General features: G+C 31.4%; 1 long non-coding RNA gene across 5 annotated transcripts; it reads right to left on the reverse strand.

The window, feature by feature from the left end:
- Window positions 1–421: 421 nt before the first annotated feature.
- On the reverse strand, window positions 422–7,182 carry LOC107767760 (uncharacterized). Of its 5 annotated transcripts, XR_012702023.1 has the most exons (5): window positions 7,001–7,182; window positions 6,817–6,894; window positions 4,193–5,848; window positions 2,706–2,774; window positions 422–864 (listed from the first exon to the last, which is right to left on the reverse strand). It is a non-coding gene; the product is annotated as an uncharacterized LOC107767760 (long non-coding RNA). The 5 variants fall into 5 exon arrangements; XR_001643980.2 differs by lacking the exons at window positions 422–864; window positions 2,706–2,774 and having other exon boundaries at window positions 3,442–4,313; window positions 4,610–5,848; window positions 7,001–7,181; XR_001643976.2 differs by lacking the exons at window positions 422–864; window positions 2,706–2,774 and adding an exon at window positions 3,442–3,728 and having other exon boundaries at window positions 7,001–7,181.
- Window positions 7,183–10,278: the final 3,096 nt, after the last annotated feature.

Below are 10,278 nucleotides of genomic sequence, written 5' to 3' on the forward strand. Positions count from 1 at the left end.
CTAAAAAAGGAAATGTTGAGAATGGTTTTTTCACATAAAGCTCCACAAGGTAGAACATATTATAATATGTCCTTCCCTAAAATGGTATTTTCATGATCCAACAAGAATTACAATATAATGGAAGTCTATATATATTATTACAACCTGCACTGTTGCTCATGCATGTTTCAATTTCTGCTTCCAAATATAATTATGCCTTTTCTTGGAAAGTACTAACCGATTACTTTCGGAATCATAAATTTGTTTTAATGTTCAGAATTATATATATCAGAATTATCTGTGTTTAGGTCGACAGTTTCGAAATCATTGGTTGCAGTTATTTGGATCTTTGAGCTAAAACAAGATCCAGTATGGTGCAATCTGGGTCTTAAATAATCGTGATACACCGGCACATATTACTTTCTCAAATCCAGAGGAAAAAGAAGCGAAATTAAGTCTTGTACCAGCCAAGCAAATCCATACAACATAGTTCCCGACGTACCTACATACATCAATTCATTAAAACAGAGACAATAGACTTACAACCAAAAAAACTACAAAGGAAATAAAACCTCATCCAATAATTGGTGAAGTGGAAGCGGAGGTCACAGAAACGTTTTAACAGAAGTAATCTAGTTTACATCAAAACACTAGTAGCTCCCCTAGGAATTACACTTAAAATGACTGCTACAACTGCAGCAGCCATTGCTGTTCCAAAGATTGAAAGCTGGGGTCCGTTCTTGAATCCGTTGGAGGAATCCTTTGTAGTGTCGGGCGACGATGATGAAGAAGCCCCAGCAGGTGTGGCCACCGGGGTTTTGGACGCAGTAGATGCATTGGTGAAGATGGCATAATCAGGAGAAGTTGAAGGAATGTTGAGTAACTCTGCGCTCATCAACATGAAAATTAATATTTGATGGTAAAAAAGTCTAGTAACAAAATCTACAAAGAATTAATGTTATTGTCAAAAAAAAAAAAAAATTCTACTTCCAAATAACATAAATGAAGCAACATATGGACATTAGAAACATTCATCTAAGTGATTCTAACTTGCTTGAGATTGATACATCATATCTTTGAGAATCACTAAGGTATTTTTACTCTCCTTTCACTTATACCAGACTTTAATTCTTGGCACGAGTCAAAATGGTAACGTGTGAGATGTCACCGCTACACATTCTTTTCTACACTTCCTTTACCGGTCAAAAAAGGGCCTCGAGCTAGCTCCAAGTGACATATTCTTTTATTGCAAACCAACATTTTTTCAAAGTTCAAAATCAATGAGATGGTCCATATATTATTAATTACAACTGACGGGCTAAATATTGACTAGAAAGATAGATTCAATTAATTTCAAGAAAAAATGAATAACCAAGAAAGGTGCATTAAATTCGATCAGTGTTAAAAATGACTATCCTATACCCTATGGATAATGGCCATGCATGGTTAAAAATAATGAACAAGAAAGGCAGAAAAATGTCAACTATGAGTGATTGTTTCCTAGTAAAATGTCATTTAATTAGTTAACCTAGATTTAAGAATTGCCTTAGTTCAACTTCGATAAACAATTTTCAGTTGCTTCATGTTTAAGGTAGCAAGTAGCAGCAATGAAACAAAATATTTAGAAACATACCGTTTTCCAAACAAGTTTTTTTTTCCAGGGATATACATTCAATTACAATCCCTCTGTTTCGATTTATGTTGACACACTTTCTTTATTAATCCGTTTAAAAAAGAATGAAACATATTTATATTTAAAAACAATTTCACTTTAAACTTTTCAATTTCTCCATTGTCTTTTATGAAAAGCTCTTATTACCATACAAAAAGTGAGAGTACCACAAAAGCTTTTACATATACTCTTCAAGCTTGTAAGGTTCATATATTTTTTTCTCTTTGCTTTATAAATCCTGTGCCGACAAGATGAAGTAACTCTTAAAAAAAATTCACAGCACACCTCAGTAAGTCAAACAGCGTGCTAGATCACCAAAAGGAAGAAACAATTACATGGGAAAGAATTCACTTAGAAAAAAGATAGGTAGATAAAAGAAATTACTAATACAGTCAAGGCAAGATACAGTTTCTGCCGAACCCAGTAGCTTTTGTTCAAACCCTATATTTGTCTAAGAGATCTATTGAATATGTAAAAATTACTAATTAAAAACCCACTAATTTAAACGGTCAAGAATCTTGAACCCATAAACTTCAAATCCTTGTTCCGTCACTGACTAAAGTAAGGATATTTTACTTATATACACTGTTTGTGTACAAAAATATTTTACACTATCATCATATTTTAATACTTCCTCCGTTTCATATTATATGAGGTAGTTTGACTCGGCACAGAGTTTAAGAAAAAAGAAGAAGACTATTGAAACTTATGGTCTTAAAAGTTTAAGGGGTAAAAAGTTTGTGGGGCCATGACATTTTGTGTGGCTATAAAAGCTTCTCATTAAGGGTAAATAGGTAAAATAAAAGAGTTTAAAGTTGAATTATTTTCAAATTAAAAAATGTGTCATTTGTTTTGGAACAGACTAAAACGGAGGGAGTATGTTGTATGCTGTTAGAAGGTAAGTCACCTTTATCTTCTATGTTAGTATTAGTCACGTCTAATCCTGAAAGAGAATGAATGATAAAAATAGCATCTCTTTTATTTTTTTTAATTATTTGACAGGGAGAAGTTAAACTGAGTAAGAAATTATCATGTTATAGAAGAGAAAGCTTACCAGGGCAGTTAGAAATGCTGGCATTAGCGAGCTTGCAAGCAGAAGGAAGCTGAAGCAATTTGTCTTCTACTACAAGAAAGTGGAGATACGACATATTTAATAAATGTCATACTAAGCTGTTTAAATGTCACAAATTCATTTACCGATATTTAATTTACATTTACATCAAATGTCGTTAATTTCAATGTCGGTAATTTTCCGACATTTAGGTAAATGTCAGTAAGAAATTATGACACTTATGCTGTGACATTTAGGTAAATGTCGATAAAAAATTTACGACACTTATTTTACGATATTTAGGTAAATGTCTATAAGAAATTTATGACATTTAATTTAAGATATTTAGGTAAATATCTGTAAGAATGTTACGACATTTAGTTTACAACATCTAGGAAACGTCACTTAAAATTTTCAACATTTAGATTAATGTTACTAAAAAAATACGACATTTACATATGATTTTCACAAAATGCCGTATTGAAATTTCCGACATGTTGGTAAATGTCAATAAGAAAATTCACAACATATACAAAATGTCGTATCCACTTTACGTGAATGTCATTAAAAAAATTAGTGACATATCTTTTACAACATAGCAAAATGTTGCATTAGATGTTTGACATTTAAATTAATGTCGGTATCATATTTATTTAGAATGTAAATAATAATGCTCTATTTAGTTTCATCATGAACACATTTACATTCACAAATGACAACTTTTATAACTAACATGAAATAAATGTAAAGCAAATATCTTTTAATACTCTAACCAAAGAACAACGTAGCAATATAAAATGTACTTAGTACAAGATAGATAATACCAAATCAAATGATTTGTTCTCACATAAAACTCAAATCTAACTAAATCATAAAAGATAGTAACTTCAGCGTGTAATTGCGTTAGGATCACTCCTAATTTGAATTAATTTCCTTAACTTCTAGACTAAATCTTATAAAACCAACTCTCCACAAGTCAAGCTTTTCATTGCCAGCAATTGACATGCATCACTTCCTTCAAAAATGCTGCACAAGAAGTCACAAAAAAAGAAATATAACTTTATAATAAAGTGAATTCTTTCCTCCTCTGAAACAATTGGAATACCGAAAATAATAACTGATTGGATTGGTGGCTTTTTTCTTATTGTTGCTCTTAAATAAAACATCTCATTGTGCTCTTTTTGCGTGTCAACTTTACTGATGCCAACTTAATGGATAACTTGTTTAAGATAGACAGACAACATTTATACTAAAAGAACTTTAGACCAAAATCCATCTGATTATATACCAAAATACGTTTTAGTTTGGCTAATTCCATTGCATTTTCTTTTTACCAACACCATTTACCAGCAGGTCTATAGGCAGCTTTACAATTTCATGCCCCTCTTTTGCTTTAAAAATGATTAGGAATTTTAAGAAATTAAAGTGTGTTAATAAAACTAAAAGTCACATATGCATATGATGAAATGTAAGAAGTTAAGAACACTTACACTCTAACAACTGGCATCTTTGCTTCTAAACAGTAATTCACATACAGGATACAATTAGTTGAATCTTCAAAGAAATAACGCTCGAGCATTACTGATTTGATAATGAATGTAATGCTAGCAGCTGAAGAGAGAAAGAAACAGACAACATAAAGCAAAAAATCCAACAAAGTGAACGCAACCGTCCAAATCCAGCAACTGAGATATTGTAATATCATAATGCAGTTAAAGATATACTATTTTTTTTCGGTTGTGGGGGGATGTGGGAGGGGAGAGTTGAATTTTGAAATATTAGTTTCCGTAAATGGTATAGGGAGCTGAAAACTAACGAATGTTATATAAGTTTTGCAAACTATAACATGAAGGGTTTCTCCCTTTGAAAAGGAAGAACAAGAATCTTGTAATTTTTTTCAAACTTACCTGCTTCTTTTTCTTTGTGCCAACTTCACTAACTCAAGTCTCCTTGATTATGTTAACCTTAGAAGAAATATTAGATTGATTACTCTGGTAACTTCTCAACCAAATCCCTTTATAATATGTTTCATATTAGTAATGACATCTCCAAAATCACTCAAGATACTTCTATTAATTGCATTTGGAAGATAAGGTCGCTAAATAAGATAAAGTAAATTTGATTTCTATGCCAAGTAAAACTACCCACTAATTATCTCTTAAGTAAGAGATCAATTTAGCTAGCTGAAATGAACCATACATCGATCAGAATATACCCTTCAAATTGTTTTTCACTCAAGCAGCACATAATAGCCACATATTCAAAAAAGAAAAGAAAAGAGGCAGACATTAGAATTCTAAACCTTATAAGAAATATGCAAGAGAAGAAACCAAATAACTTATAAATCAAACATCATATGATGTCAAAAAATAATCCAACCTTCTATGTGAATAAAGAACACCTGAATCAAATATATGAGCAAAAATAAACTTGCAAAAACTTATAGTGTGACCTATTTTATAGGACCAATCAACCGCACTACAACCACAGATATAAGCAAATAGCTTCTACATAATCCAATACAACATTTTCTTAATCCTTAAGCCCTTTGTAAAGTAATTTTTCTTTTCCATGGCAGAGATAAATCAAATTGTGCAACTAAATGTGGCAAACATAAACCGCCTTTTAGATTTGATTGTCGCATCAAATGCACATATATGCAAGAAAAGGAGAAATACTCGGTCACTGCAAAGTTTTTACCAATAACTTAAACCGACTATGTGTGCTTAAACAAAGCATTGTTCTTTTGAAATTATCGGAGCCCATCTGGTTTAAAGTGCAACCAGCATAATTAAACCCTTAGGCAATAACTCCAATATAATGTAGACACGTAAAAGATTATAATTAACATTTTCCCAAAATAGCACAAGCTAGAAATTCAGGATCCTTTAAAATGGGAATGCAACTATCCCTGAAACCATGTGAGGTACATACCCAAAAAACATATACATAACTTTCTTAAGTTGAAATTAGACACGAACAGAAAGTAAAAGCAATAAACTAAGGCCACACCCATAGTAACATCAATTCGTAATTTATAGTTAAAAAGATATAGTTAAAATGAGTTTACGAACTCACCTTCTTTGTGTGAACAACTGAAAAAGGTGATAGTGATTGTTGGTGATCGTCCATTGAGTTATGGAAACCTATTACAAAAGAGGAAGATTACAACAATTAAAAGAAAACTAAATTACAAGATTATCTTAAAAACAATAAATGTTTGCTAAAGAGAACAATATTTTTTACCTGCTCATTACCAAATAATTTCCCATTTGAGCCAATAGTAATACCCAAAGACTCTAGATATGCACCTATACCCAACTTTATTTTATCGTCTAATTTTGTTTCCATATTCTTTGTTGCTTCAAATATTTTTTTCCCCATCGCTTTTATTTCTTCTTTTGCTTCAAATAACTTTTTCTCCTTCGCTTCTATTTCTTCTTTTGCTTCATACAATTTTTCTTCCATCTCAATTCTTATAGCAGAGGTAGCTTTTTAAAAAACAAGTATCAAATTGATGTTTGATTGAAATTGATTTAGATCTATTTTATATTGAACTAGTAAATGACATCGTACTAGTCCAACCTTTTCAAATAGTACCATTATTTCTATACATAAAGTTTAAGTATTACAAACATACTTTGCAAGCAAACTTAAATAGCCTAAACAATTAGGAAAGAAGAAACCTAGTACTAAGTATTATTAGAACGAAAAAATTTCATATTAGAGATATAAATAAAGCAAAACAAATTAAAGAACTACCCCCAAAAAAACTAACTTTCTACCATCCATCAATTCGTCAAACTATGTCACATCCCAAATAAGTTAAGAGTTGCCTATAAAAATCTAGGTCCATTGTGTTCGTTATTATTTATCTGTTCTTTTATATTTAAATCAATATACTATTTCTATGTTGGTCAAACAACCTGCGGAACTCTCTTCCTTTATCAGGTTAGAAAGATTAACATTCTTCAAAAAAAAAAATCTGAACAACTAAGAAAAAGAAAGAAAATTGTTAACCCAAATCCGACAATTAAGAAAACGAAAGAAGTCTGTTAACCCAAATCAAAACAACTAAGAAAAAAAAAAAGAAATCTGTTAACTAAATTGGTACCTTGACTTTGTAGCAAATAAGCGTTGTGAATCTCAGCACCAAAAACCTCGTGATAAAACTTTTTTCTTCTCCAAGTATCTATTATAGCACAGCCGAATGTAAAAAATTAGGTTTTTTGAAGAATTCTAACTAAGAAAGGAAACTGTGTTTTTAAGAATTGGGAGGAGGAAAGCAAAATTCTTACCACCAAAACCTTTTCCTTATAAATCTCCAATACTCTCCATACATAGCTCCTTGTAGAAAATCTGGACAAACCCAATTTGAAATTTGAGCCTAACCCGATTTTTGATTGAGACTGGATTCGATAGGTTGGACTTCTAAGGCTTGGAGTACGGTTTTCACTTATGTTTTAACTTATGGTCAATTGTGGGTTCCTTGGTCCTATAAATATTTTTATTTTAAATATTTCATCTTTAAATAAATCCTAACATCTAGTAAGTAGTAGTAATAATAATATATATATTTTTACTAAATATTGATGTTTTAATAAAAAGTTTTAAATAGGAACGATATTTTAAAATGCGAGGCATACATGATAGACATGGGAATTTTATTTAATATCAGGTGAGGGGTAAGCTTCATGAATCTTTATATTTTTTAGTTTAAGAAATCGAAAAGAAAATAAAAGGATAGAAAGTATATTAAACGTTTAAAAAAATCAAAGGATTAAACAAACTCATAAAAGACCAAAATATTTAACCGTTTTACAAGTATGAATAATGCAATAGTGTTAAAATTATTATCAAAACACACATTTGAATACTTCCCTGTAAGGGTAAAAGTTATATATTATTATCAAACTACAAATTTAGTTAACTTCGTGAAAGTAAATAATCAATAAACTTTATCAATATTATAATTTAAAATATTACTCCTTCATACAACAACAATAACAACAATCCAGTATAATCCTACTTAGTGGACCTGGGGAGGGTAGTGTGTATGCAGGTCTTACCCCTACCCTAGGGTAGAGAGACTATTTTCAAATAGACCTTGACATCATTTCCTCCAAAAACTTCCCACCTTGCTCTTGGGGAGACTCAAACTCACAACCTCTTGATTGGAAGTGGAGGTTGCTTACCATCACAGCAACCCCTCTTGTCTAGTAATTATTGAGCGAGCCTCGAACGCTGAGCGATAGGCGTGTTTAGGGCGTATAATCATATGTTTGGGGTATAAGCCTCACAAATTAATCCCTACACGGAGTCGTTGCAAATGCTTAGCCCAGGAGCTAGTCCTAGACGAACCTTTTAAAATATTAATCAACAATAAGAGAAATCGTCTATGTTGTAGGTAATTATCACTAACTAAATATTAAATATAAAGGATGATTTTTTTTAGACAAAGAATGATTTAAAATTCAAAAACTTAGAGAAATTTTCAATAGTAGATGTAAATGTTCGTAATTACCGACATATAATATGACATTTAAATTATGGTCATATTTTTTTTTTGTCATTTATATCAAAATGTTTTTACAACATTTGATATAAGTGTTGTATTTTTACTACATTTTATATCAAATGTCGTTGTTTTTATGATATTTTGTAACAAATGTCATTTTTTTACGACATTTTATATCTAATGTCTAGTTTTCACGATATTTTGTAGCAAATGTCGTACTTTTTACGACATTTCTTCAAAAATGTTATTTCATATCAAATGTCGTTGCTTTTATGATATTTTGTATCAAATGTCATTTTTTAGGATATTTAGTATCAAATGTCATTGTTTCTACGAAATTTTATATCAAATGTCATAGCTTTTACGATATTTTGTCATAAATGTCAAAAAATTCTTATTTTTTCCGAGATTTATTTCAATAGTCACTAAATAAATGTCGTCGTATCCTCAATTTCTGGATTTGTATGCCCATGCTCTTCTAACTCTGGACTTGATCCTTTATGTATCTGTTCTATTATGTAACAAAGGCAGACCGGGTCCTCATCTTTTATATCCTCTGCCGCATCGCAGCACATGGCGCCGGTGCTTTCCCCGTCGCGAAAGTTAAACACGCCGCTACCTTTTGAAATTCTGCCCCACACTTTTGACCAAGGCTTTTGTCATCATCTCCATTAGCCAACCCACATGAAAACACCATTAACATCGCTAAACCGATAAATTTATAAGCACTTTTCATTTTCTCGGCAACTTGAAAAAGTGGAGGAGGAGGAGGATTTTTTGTAGCAAAATGTAGAGGTTTATTTCTTGATATTTATGGAGAGAGTGTTTGTCTTTGTATGAATTAGGGGTGTTCATAAAAATCCGATAATCCGAACCAAACCGAAAACCAAACCAAACCGATCAAAAAAACCTATACTTTTTTGGTTTGGTTTGGTTTGGTTTTGAAATTTAAAAACCGATCAAATTTGGTTTGGTTTTGGTTTTAATTAAAAAAAAACGAACCAAACCGATTATAGGAGTAGCTATTTTAAATTTATTATTACACCTATTCATATGTATACTTTTATACCAAGTTTTAAAATTTTTATAGTAAATATTAATCGTTTGCACTTTTAGTATAGTTCTTTATCTTTACATTCTAGTTTAATTGGTAGTTTTCTTTTGTTAAGTGTAAGAATCTATTTCATGTTAAAAATAATATATTTTTAATTGACTCCTTAAATTGTTCATCACTATTTGATTCAATTATCATCAATATATCTTGGTAAATAATAGATTTCTCAAAGGGCAATTGATTTGATAGTGTTACGTTGAAAATGTGGCCGCCGAAATGTATGTTTGGTAGTGTATGTCTTATATTTAAGAAAAAACCGACAAAAAACCGACAAAAAACCAAAAAAATCGAAAAACCGACATAAACCGAATCGAGAAAAAACCGACTTAATTGGTTTGGTTTCTTTTTAAGGAAAAACCGATCCAAAGCGAACCATGAACACCCCTAGTATGAATAGGAGTTAATGTATAGAGGAATTAATGGGCCGAATAATAAAGATGGGGTAGTTGAACAGTAATGAATAACACAATGGGCTGGTTGTCAGCATGTGGAGCGGGATGGTCTTAAATGGAAGTTGATCTGTCGTATCTCAATCTGATTATACGCGATTGCGTTGGGTTTTCATGAGTTTATCACTACACTCGTCTTTCACACTGACCTTTTTTTTCCGGAAAATTAACGAAAGTCCCCACTCGGCCAAAAAAAAAAAAAGAAACCCGAAAATATTATTTTAAAAAATATTAGCATATCTCATATCTGTTAAAAAAAAGTTATTTACAAAATACTGAATTGGTATATATGTTTGTATGGGTCCAAATTTGATCGACCACGACCTACAGCGAGCACGACAAACGACCGAACACCCATGAGTCGACGCCTAAAGGGATACGACCCTGTGGTAAAAGGAGAGGCACTACGACGTCGACAGTAGAATCAGCACATTAGGAGACCTAGGGAATATTCCTTAGATATTTCTTAACCTGTCGTTCCTGCGATTGGAGAAA

The sequence above is a fragment of the Nicotiana tabacum genome, chromosome 18 (genome assembly GCF_000715075.1).
Source record: "Nicotiana tabacum cultivar K326 chromosome 18, ASM71507v2, whole genome shotgun sequence".
NCBI classification, from domain to species: domain Eukaryota; kingdom Viridiplantae; phylum Streptophyta; class Magnoliopsida; order Solanales; family Solanaceae; genus Nicotiana; species Nicotiana tabacum.